This window comes from Apium graveolens, chromosome 7 (genome assembly GCF_009905375.1).
Source record: "Apium graveolens cultivar Ventura chromosome 7, ASM990537v1, whole genome shotgun sequence".
Taxonomy (NCBI): Eukaryota; Viridiplantae; Streptophyta; class Magnoliopsida; order Apiales; family Apiaceae; genus Apium; species Apium graveolens.
The window spans coordinates 44200318-44212609 of record NC_133653.1 but is presented as its reverse complement, the minus strand read 5'-3'; the positions used below and the strand labels follow the sequence as shown (position 1 = coordinate 44212609).

Below are 12292 nucleotides of genomic sequence, written 5' to 3'. Positions count from 1 at the left end.
AAATATCATAGTTCATCTTAAGGGATCATGCTAAATATGCATGTAATTACAACTATATGAAGTCACATAAAAACAAACAAATATGTCCTAAATGAACAATCATAAAAAAATATGAATGAACTATAACTAAACATTCAATATGAATCTATATGAATCTATATGGACACACACTACTAATCCTTACATTATCACCCCCAAACTTAAAATTTTCAATGTCCTCATTGAAGGTAATAATAAGGATTTCAGGCATACCTAGTCATCGGAAAGATCACCCTCCTCGGGTGGAGGATCAGGTGGCCGATCAACCTCGCCACCAATGTCTCGGACAACAGTACCCAAAGCCTGTGTCAAATCTTCAGCAAAACAACGGTGAATGTCGTGCATGGCCTCCATACGCCTACTTACTCGTTTGTACTGCTCATCACCAACACCAGTCCTATCAATTACCTGATGCACATGAGAACCCTCTGTAGGCATTGGAGAGTTCATTCGGCTACCCTCTATATCATCAAATATATATCCCAATCCCTTATCATGGGGTGCACCAAAGAATGAATAACTCAAGTGATCTGGCTTTCGGTTGAGCTCAAGTATGGGAGCTTCTTGAATAAATGGTTCAAAACGCTCCTAAGAAATTTTCAGCTCTGCTAACCCAAGAGAATCGAATGGCATATCCAACTTCCTCTTCCACGGAGGTGCATTCAAAACCTGCAGTTTCTCTACTTTAAAGCACTCCTCTTTAGCTGTGGGTAACTTTATTTCCTTGAACACATTAAAAGTGACATTTTGATCGTAAACCTTCATCGAAAGCTCTCCCTTTTGCACATTGATCATAGTTCGGCCTGTAGCCAAGAATGGTCTTTCTAAGATGATAGGAATCTTCTTATCTTCCTCGAAATCAAGAATTACAAAGTCAGCAGGGAAAGAGTTTATCCACCTTGACCAAGACATCCTCCACTCTACCTCGTGGATAAGCGATGGAACGGTCAACTAGTTGCAATGACATGTATGTTGGTTTCGGATCAGGCAGACCAAGCTTCTTGAAGATAGATAAGGGCATCAGATTGATGCTAGCTCCTAAATCACATAAACACTTGTCGAACGGCAAGTTTTTGATGGTGCAAGGAATAGTGAAGCTTCCAGGATCTTTAAGCTTCGGGGGCAACTTCTGTTGCAGCACAGCACTGCATTCCTCCGTGAGAGCAATGGTCTCTAAATCATCGAGCTTCACTTTCCGAGAAAGAATACCTTTTATAAACCTCACATAGCTAGGCATCTGTTCAAGAGCTTCAGTGAAAGGTATGCTGATAGAAGTTTCTTGAACACCTCCAAAAAATTCTCAAACTACTTATCCAGCTCTTTCTTCTGCAGCCTCTTAGGAAAAGAAGGTGGAGGATAGATCTGTTTCTCCCCTGTATTACCCTCAGGAGGAGTGTGTTCCACAGTAGTCTTCCTTGGTTCCACATCTACTTCCTTTTGCACATCTTCTTCAGCCACAACTGCATTTTCTAAACCTTGAGATTTTTCAGGCTCTTCGTCTTGCTGAATTTGGGGGCTTGCAACCTTTCCAGATCTTAAGGTGATGGCGTTCACCTGTTCTTCAACTTCCCTCTTGCCTGGATTTGTTTCCGTATCACTAGGAAGCATTCATGGTGGTCGATTTAATAAGGCATTAGCAATTTGCCCTATTTGGTTCTCCAGATTCTGGATAGAAATAGCCTGGCTTTGGCATATAAGAGCCTGGTTTTTGCACATAAGCCTCAACTCCTCCAATTCAGATTTTTCATTCGAAGATAGACCTGCATCATGAGTTTGTTATTAAAGTTGGAGTTGTTGTCTTGGTGCAAATTATTGCTGAAAACCAGGAGGGTTGAATTATTTTTTTGCAAACTGTTGGAACGGCTGTTGCATCGCATTCTGATTATTGCTTCAGTTGAAGTTAGGATGATTCCAGTTGTCAGGATGAAGTATCTGGAACTGGTTGCTGCGATCTCTGAAAGTTGCTCATGAACTGAGCTGTCACTAGATATAGCACATTGCTCTGTCACATGCGGACCTACACACAACTCATAAACACTAATTATCTGCTTAACACCATAGTTAGCCAGAGAATCAATCTTCATAGACAACGCCTTTAGTTGAGCAGTGATAGTCGTAGCTGTATCCACTTCAAGAACTCCTGCTACCTTGCCCTGTGGACATCTCTGGGTTGGATACTTATATTTTAATTAGCAGCCATCAGTTTAATTAGATCATAAGCTTCCTCATAGCTCTTTGCCCATAATGCTCCGCCTGCTGCTGCATCGAGCACGGGTCTGGACTGTGCTCCCAACCCATTGTATAAACAATTGATGATCATCCAATCAGGCATTCCATAATGAGGACACTTTCTAAGCATCTCCTTGTAGCGCTCCAAAGCTTCATATAAAGATTCTCCTGATTGCTGCGCAAATTGAGTAAGAGCATTCCTGATTGCAGTTGTCTTCGCCACAGGGAAGAATTTAGTAAGAAACTTCTGAGCAAGATCTTCCCAAGTAGTAATCGAACCAGCTGGTAGAGAGTGTAACCAGCTCTTAGCCTTGTCCCTCAGAGAGAATGGGAACAATCTCAGCTTCACAGCATCTTCAGAAACACCGTTGAACTTGAAGGTATCGCAGATCTCAATAAAACCCCTAATGTGTATATTGGGATCTTCAGTTGGAGAACCCCCAAACTGGATTGAATTCTGCACCCATTGAATTATACCAGGCTTGATCTCAAAGGTATTAGCTGTGATAGCTGGTCTGACAATGCTAGATTGAATGTCAATGATCTTGGGTTGAGAAAAATCCATCAAGGCTCTCGTTCGTGCTGCTGGATCTCCCATTGTAATGAGTACCTGAAACACAAACAAATAAACCGTGAAAGTAAAAAAAATCCGAGTCAGTGAACTTTAACGACCACTGATGACAAGCACGTAAACTAAAAATTAACACCGAGTCCCCGACAGCGGTGCCAAAAACTTGTTAGGCACAAAATACGCGCTAATAATTCACGCAAGTATACGTGTTCGCAAGTAATATAGAATAATTTCTAGTTCGTTCCCACAGAGACTCAGACTAATTATATTTAATAAACACTCACTCACCAATGTATGATTACTTCTCAGTGTCAAGACATTAACTCTTTAAGTTGATTAACTAATTATTAACTATAATTAACTACGAGAATAAACACTTAATTAACACTTGAATTAACAATATCAAATACACTTGAGATAATAACTTCATCATTACTTCCTTCAATAGTTATTGTTATTACTCTAGCATGTAACAGTGATGATATTAATCGAACAACACGAAACTGATAAAAGCCAACTTTCGTTGTACAAATACCATTCTACCAAACATCCACAATTAAGATAGAAGTTGAATAGGCATCAATTATGTTGAGACCCTATATGTCTACAGAATTTGAAAACATAACGATTTAAGCGCAATTTATTCATTATGATTACACAGGGCAAGTAAAAGGGTTAGATTTACCCACTAATCATGCATACACATACATGAACCTATGCTAGCATGGCAAGTTCTAAATCTCAAGATTCGCTGTCGCTTCACAAGAGATTAACACACTATCTTATATGTTCGCGACGCACATAAGACGAATAAGCGCAACCTATGCTAGATATCATAGAATCGTCACACACCAAGGTATTACGCAAAAAACTAAAGAAATATATAATAAATCCGCTACGACCCCATGATCACGATTAGGCCATGATAGAACTCATCGTCACCATGGGTTCATATGAAAACATGATAATAACACACAATTTAACTAATAAAAATACTTATTAAAAACCATAGTACGTCACAAAGTAATAAGGTTCAAAGTAAAGAAAACTATCATCCACTGTTACAACGAATAAAATAATCACAAGAAAATGTATGCTTCCTCTTCTTCATTGCGATGTGCTAAAACGGTCTTCTTCCTTCTCTCCTTGCTTAATACCACACACTGTGAAACGTCTCTTGAAAACTACTTATATAGAAGCCCACAAGAACCAGCCGTCTCAGAAGTCCATCAGAATAAGAATTGTAAAAATTAGTATTAAATTTTATATCCCCGGGCGGCCGCCCCAGCTTCCTGAGCGGGCGTCCCAGCACCTTCTGGAAAATCCTGCATTCTGCTCCTGATTTTGCTGAATTCTGCTCCTAACTTCCCACAACTAATGCCAAGCACTTCCCTATTCTTATTTCGATGAATTCTTCCTACATACGCAAGTTATACCCTGAAATACAAAAACACTAGAAAAACGCATCAAATACACAAAATACTTGACTTCAAGACATCAATTCAAGTCATTATAAGACGTTCTACGTGGTATAAAATGCCACTTATCAGGTTTTGCCTTAAAAATTCTTCACAACTCCAACCTGTGACCATATAGCTAACTGCCGACCATTGTTTCTTTTTTTGTTTAAGTTTAAATTGTAATTAAATTAATTTACAAAATAAACTTAAATATAACTTATATAAATAAACTAATTTAGATTTATAAAATAACTTATTTAGAGTTTATAAAATAAATCATTTTAAGTTTATTAAATAAATTACTTTAAAGTCCATTACATAAATTTATTTAAGTTAACAATTAAAATTTATACTAGGCCACTCCCTCTCGTTGTTTAGCTGCATACCACGCGCACCTCTTCTCGTACTTTAACAGATAAACGTTCAATCCAAGTACGTTCCTCAACTTAACAATTCTTCTAAAATTAATACCCAAATTCCTTTCACGAGCTGTTGACGCCTAGTGCAACTGGTCTAGTTCACAGATGACTAACCCCGATTCAGGTCTTCGTATTATAGCCTTGATTAAATTGTTAAGCTAGCAACAACTTTATCACTTCGAACACTGGCTGTCAATAAACAAATGTACTTTTACTGGAATCCTTTCTGGTACTTTAGACAACATCTTCATTGCTATATTTATGATCAGTTGGCTTTCTTATGCCAAGTCAAAATATTTCAAGTTAATTTCTACACTTTATCTCCACTGCGCTTATTTAATATATATGTCAGAATTTTTCTAGAATATTTTTCATGTAATGATGTGTCTTGAATATTTCATTCACTGTCTTTCACCAACTCTTGAACATATAAATGAACTCATGTCAGTAAGTATGACTTCAAGACTGCAGTTGTCTTCTTTAACCTCTGTCTATACCATGTCTTCAATTCTTCAGATTCCTATGCTTCATACACTGTCTATCTTCCACCAATGCCAATACACTGAAATCTTCTGGTAGCACTTATACACCGAATCTTCATCATTTCTGAAACCCTGAAAGTCTTTATCCTTCATTCTTCACTGAGGCATGATCAAATTGATGAACTTCTTTCAGTGACCAGTAAACAGACTTCAAGCCTTCTCCTAATCTTCTGATTCTTTGTATTTGCCTTGTCTTCATTTCTTCTTAATTTCTTGTGTAGACGTTGTATTATTAACCTGTCATGTTCTAGTGTTGTTCTCGTATTGAGTTATCACGTAGACTGTTCATACAGTTACACAGTCTCACCAACACAGAGTCAACACATGCAGATATCCAGACCTTGGTGGACTCCCACAAGCATTTAAAAATGTAAAATTCTATGGCTTTGAAAAAGTAAAGTACCAGGACTGTAAATAATGCCACTGGTTTTCTGGATCAAATTCTGCATTTACAGATTTATTGAGTAACTGAAATGAATGATGCTTGTTCCTCTAGCACTGGACTGATCTTCAAGTAGTTTCATCTTCATTTCCTTGGTTCTTCAAATCTCTGCCAGATAACACTTCTCAGTCTTGAAGTAATCATCAGCAGCTTCTTTTGTACAACCACATTTCCTGTTGAGAAGCACATATCTCTCTTGCTTCCGTGATTTTTATCCACATTTTTTCCTTATGAGAATCAACTGCTTAAAGGAAATCACCTTCGTTTACCACCTCTCCCGTATAATAGGATCCGCAGATAAAAACCAATGGTACTCCCTTTTTGTAAAACAGCTTCTCCCCTTATGAATAATATTGATGAACCAAACCACTTCTTCTGATCACTAGGAAATCACCTTCGTGTTTACCACCTCTCCCGTACAATAGGATCCGTAGTTACAAATAACAAATGGTGTTGTGGTTATATGCTTTACCTTTTTCCTCATGCCTGCTATTTCTCCCCCTTAGTTAAGGAATCCTCCAAACTATTACTTAAGCTTTTATCTCCCCCTTAGAGAAGGAATGTATATTATTGTCTGAAGGATTTCTCATATTTTACTTGGTTGGAAAAGAACTAACAAGTCATAGTCTGATCAACCATGTCGCTTTAAATACCGTATAAATGGCTTCACTGTTGATCATCTGTTAATCAATATTCCCAACTCTTTATGCCTCCCAACTGTGAGATCACCAATTGTTACTGTAACACCCCCAAATCCGGGGTCGGGGATTCGGGTTGTCACGAGTTCCGTTTTCCTTATCAATACTTAATATTAATAAACAATCAACTATGCATACTGTGACCCCACAATATACACACACACCACAAGTTATAGTCTCAGAGATGAATATCCAAAAATAACACAAGTCATTTTATTCCACAATTATAAACCATTTCACCATAAAAAGGGTTTCTGAATAATTTACATATTCTTTGCCATTATTACAATTCATAAATATACATAAGTCTGGCACAACAAAAGTTGAAAGCCTAGCCTACTGGTAGCTCCTACCTCAGCTACAACGGCATCAACGCCTACAGGAAACTGCGGAACATTTCCTATCCGCTCACGAATTGGGAGCTTGGTCCTGTTCATCTTGTCTATCTGTTGTTGTGTGATGAAAGAAGAAAGAAAGGGTGAGCAACAAGCCCACCGAAATAATATGTATAATAATTAACAATATATGAGCATTCTCATAGTACTCATGAAAGTCTTGGTCAAGAAAATGAACCAAGTTGATATCTTAACGCGACAAGTCGCAAAATATTTAGTATATATATATATATACTACTCAAAATCTTTGAAATCCTTTGACATGTATAATGTACACAGAATTCCAGTTTATAACTGTATAAAAATATCGTTGCAAGGTGATCTCATATATCTAACCTTGTCTCAACGTTTTTGTGAAAATCTTTGTCCTGCATAAGATAATCATTAACCAGATATAAGTTGAAAAGATGAAGTTACAAGATACTCCAATATACTTATATCTTTTCCGAATACTACTTGAACTACCACCGTTCAAGTTATAATTAGTTTCAAAAGTTCATCACATAGATGAGAATACAAGATAAGATTTGAATAGATTCAATCTTTGAAATATCATTCCAAAGAAATGAAGTTACGAGATACTTCATTAAGTCCCGATATATATCCATATATATCTCTCATACATTTCCTGAAAACCTCTGTCATGTAAAGTATGAACAGAGTTGTAATATCCAATGAATTTGGAAAGAAAAGAATTTTGGCATAAACCCGATATCTTGCTGATCAGGAAAAGATACCAATAAGTAACCTTTTCTACTGTAGATGGATGAATTCCTAGCCGGTCATCACCCTGGCCGCATTAGGACCTCGCGCTAGACCGTTACCCGGCCACTCACGCGTGGATGGGCTGTCACCCAGCCTCTTACACCTTCATAGACCGTACCTCGGCCTGTCGCTTATGCCGACTCAATTAGATGAACTTACTTTCCGAACGTTGGGCAAGTAATCAAATTGTTTTCTCAAAACAGCAACCTCGTTGCGAATATAAAATACACCACAGAGCCGGATCCCTAAAATTTTTTGAGCGAATATTCAAGTCTCCTTCGAAAGGAAGATCTTAAATCTGAAAACAAGTTTTGGGATCCGCTCTAACTTTTAAAATCATTTTGAAGACTCGAAAACATTTTTAAGAATGTTTGGAGTAATTCTGATTTAATGAAATAAATCAGTCCTGATATATTAGAAAATATATGAATATTATTATTTAAATAATATTCCCATAAAGATAATCCTTATAAAATAATTGAAGTAAAAGTTTTAAAACTTATACTTGAAATTAATAATAAATAACCAAAGATATACTTATACGAAAGTACGATCTTTATTTGAATAATCGAAAATAAGTTTGATTATCGAAACATTATTTTTTAATAAAATAAAGAATATTATTTAATAAATAAGCGGAGTCATAAGTCCTCAAATGAATATTCAAAATAATATTCATTAAATAAAATAAACGGAGTCATAAGTCCTCGAATGAATATTCAACTAATATTCATTAAATAAAATAAACCGAGTCATAAGTCCTCGAATGAATATTCAAAGTAATATTCATTAATAAAAATAAAGTTATCGAATAAACCTTATTCGATTAATAGTTTTGAAAACTACATCTATATATATATAAATATATATATTATACTCGGGAACATCGACTCCCGGTTTAGAAAAATATTCACCTTTGGGTCCCCTATACTAAGGGAATACGCAACTACTACTTATCTCTAGCATAGGTATTATGCAACTTATAAGCAATTGAATCAACAATTAGAAATCAAGATTACGAAAACAGGCATGCATATATACCATATCACATGCTCCAATATATCGCAAGATTTGCTAATAACAATCATGCATTTATCACAAGATAATGCACATACATATATACATCACAACAACAGTATAACGGTTAGAAAACTTGCCCGAGTGTTCCCGGATAGACTTAAGCTTAGAGTGGGTCCGATAACCTATGAACAACAACATAAGTCGGAATTAAACCCCGGTCGCTTAAGAAACTAGACTTTAACCAATTGAACCTAATGTTCGCTTTTGCGCTTAACGATTCACTTAAGTCGCTCGAGTACCATCGGCTCCACCATTTTTAATAAATTAACCATTAAGAATTTTAAGGCGATTCTTTCGCTAGTACCCTATCAACTGCTTAATTCACTTTACATAAATGTTTCCTACTCCAATTAGTCATTTAAGGGCCTTAACGAAGGTCTCAAAGTAAGGCGAGGGGTAATGGTTTGGTCGCGAAACGTCGTTACTTAAAACGGTCGTTTCTCCTAAACCGTATATCAGATTCAAACGAACCACATATCAAAACAAAGCTCGTAACATGAACTATCTAATCATGGCAATGGTCAAAACCTAACAGTGAGTTCTCAGGTCCTGATGTTAAGAACAAAACAGTCTAAAGTAAATCGGACATTACGACGGCTATATTTACGCGATTACCAATTTTTATCCTACTCCAAATCAACCACTAATCAACCACAATTCAACCATACAACCAAACTCCATACATAAAATGCTACAACAGCCCCAACAACTCAATATTTCCAAATTTATACTACTTCCCAACATGAACTAAAAGCTTACTTAAGTTCTTTAACTAATCAACAAGATTTACAACTCCAAACACATCACAAAACCAAAACATCTCTAAATACACAATAATCAAGCTTCTCATGAACCATACCAAACACAAAAACTCTAAATATACAAAAGTAGGGCTAGGGTATGAGATTATACCTTCCTTGGTGAGTAAAAGTAACTAAGGAGCTTGGAATCACCCTTGAAAGTCCTTACCAAAGCTTAATCTAAACAAAAACTCAAGAACAAAATTTTAAGTTCTTGAAAAACACTATTCACCCTCTTCTTCCATGAATTTTAGGAAGAGATTGTGAAGGAATTTGAAGCTTAAACTTAGGATATCTATATCTATGAACAAGGAACCTTAGATAATTACCTCACTAATTAATGAAGCTTGGAACTTGGATTTGGGTTTTTTTCTTCTTGAAAATGGAAAAGGGCCGAGAGTTTCTCTTGGAAAAATGAAGTCAAGATGTGTTTTTGTGTTTGTGATTTGTTTTGCTTGATTTCTAGGTTTTTGTTTTGTTTAATTACCCTTTTAACCATGTAAAATTGTGTGGTTAATAATCAACCACACTTCCTTCCTTTTTGGTCATGCTTAGGTCATCAATCTTATGTCATCTTCCCATGCTTGTCCTCTTCTTATTGGTTTGATGACATCATCCTCACTAACCTCTTTGATTAGCTTCTAATTACTTGGCTAATGACCGTTGATCTGTTATACGGTTCGCTTAACTTTCGTTTTCGTTTATCGTTTGAGGGATCATACCCGGGATCTTATTACTTGGGTTTCCTTAACCTTTCTCAATACATTATATTCCTTTTATGATCCTCTATAATCCTTGAATTTAAATCCTTTTATCTTGTTACCTTATACTCAATTCTTTCGGTTTCTGGTGGATTTTCGGGAAAAATCAAAGTGTTCGAATTTGGATTCTGACGATCTTTACATACACTTATATATCATATAGAGTACTAATAAGATCTCAGAATAACAATAAAAGAACCCCTACATAGTGTGGCATGAAAAGTTTTCTTATTCAGCATAATCAGCAAAATCACTATTCATAAGGGTTACAAAAAGTCCAAAATTTTGGGGTTATTACAGTCTCCCCTCCTTAAAAGGATTCCGTCCCGGAATCCGATAGAAAATGAATAGGGATGCTCTCTTAGCATTGCACTTTATAAGTCTCAAGTAAATTTTCCCACATTGTGGTTCTACCACCAAACTCTGCCTAGTTTGATAACCCTTCTCCTAAGCACTTGTTCCTTTTCGATCTATAACCCTTTCTGGTTGCTCCATATAGGTTACGTCTGGTTGCATGTCTATGCGCTCATATGCCCCTATTTGTCTGGCATCCGAATTATACTTTCTTAACATTGATACGTGGAACACATTATGAACTTGCTACATGTTCGGGGGTAGGGATAGCTCATATGCTAACTTCCCAATACTTCTTAATACCTCAAAGGGTCCAACAATTCGAGGGCTTAGCTTTCCTTCCTTTTGGAACCTCATCCATCCTTTCCCAGGGAATACCTATAACAACACTAGGTCCCCTACTTCCTACCCTTTGTCCTTTCGTGTCGAATCAACATACTTCTTATGTCCATCTCGGGTTACTACCAGCCGTCCTCTGATTAGATCTATTATATCCTTGGTCATTTGCACCACTGCTGGTCCGAGCATCTTGCGCTCTGCAATCTTCATCCTAACATAAGGGAGATCGACATTGTCTTCCCTCAAGGATCTCATAAGGTGATACCTCAATACTGACATACGATCGATTATCATGAGAAAACTTAATCCGCGTTAAGTGATCATTCCAAATTATTTCAAGTCTATTGCACCGACTCTCATCATAGCTTCTAGCATTATAGCTTTTGCTTCTCAATACCCATTCTTTTCCAGTTCGTAGTCGTTACTATCTTCCGTACATAATACTATACTGGTTACACTTTTGTTCGTTAGCGTTCTATAACCTTTTTATAACCACGTCAACCTTAGTATCACGAATGTGTTAGAATCAGAATACCACCGTACTGATACTACTCCTTTCTAGCTGCTTCTATCTTCGAAAGCTTGATCCATCATATAGAAGTAAAGGAATTTGTTGAGAGATCACTATGATCATGAACACTTGTTCTATTGCATAGTTAGTATAGAAGGTGGCCAGCCTTTAGCACTTGACAAGCAATTAAACAACATGTGGTATCCTACTAGGCTTCTATCACACAGATAGATAGTCATTCGATAATACCTCCCCTTCTGGAAGGGTTGTTCTTCTCAGCTTATATGAAATGAAAAAGAGAGAAAAGAACGAATTGAATAGAATTGTATATATATAAAATATACTGCCACAAAATCTGGCTTGAAATCTACCTCTGAACTATAGAGGTTTATCATAGGAGAAAAAAACATATACGTATATATATTAACATCAGGTATTATAGCATTGTATTTCACATGCCTAAATATTTTTGATATTCTGTCCATCATTCTATGGACCCATGCTCTTGCTCGAGCTTATACACAATCACCTTTGAAACTCCCTCGACATCGAAAATCGAATAAGGGATCTCATTCTAGACATCATCGTTACTAGAATTCTATGCTTGCACCGCAACCTTCCTCATATAGTAATACGACTCTCTATTGATAAGAAGGAATAAGTATTCAATAGGTAAATAATCTACTTAATTAGTCTATCAATGATAACTTATACACCACCACGACCCGATTAGTGGTACTCAATCTCAACATCCATTCCAATACAACTCTCACGGTTGTAAGTAATCGGCTCATTACTCATAGAATCATTCCTGCATTACTATGGTCCACCGTTGACCTACTGTAGTCGTTTGTTTTCTATGAAGTCTTAATAGCTAACCATACAGA

The 12292-nt window shown here is 36.6% G+C and overlaps 1 non-coding gene across 1 annotated transcript; it reads left to right on the top strand.

The window, feature by feature from the left end:
• Positions 1–2369: 2369 nt before the first annotated feature.
• LOC141676256 (small nucleolar RNA R71) lies at positions 2370–2476 on the top strand. The gene has a single exon (XR_012556855.1). It is a non-coding gene; the product is annotated as a small nucleolar RNA R71 (small nucleolar RNA).
• Positions 2477–12292: the final 9816 nt, after the last annotated feature.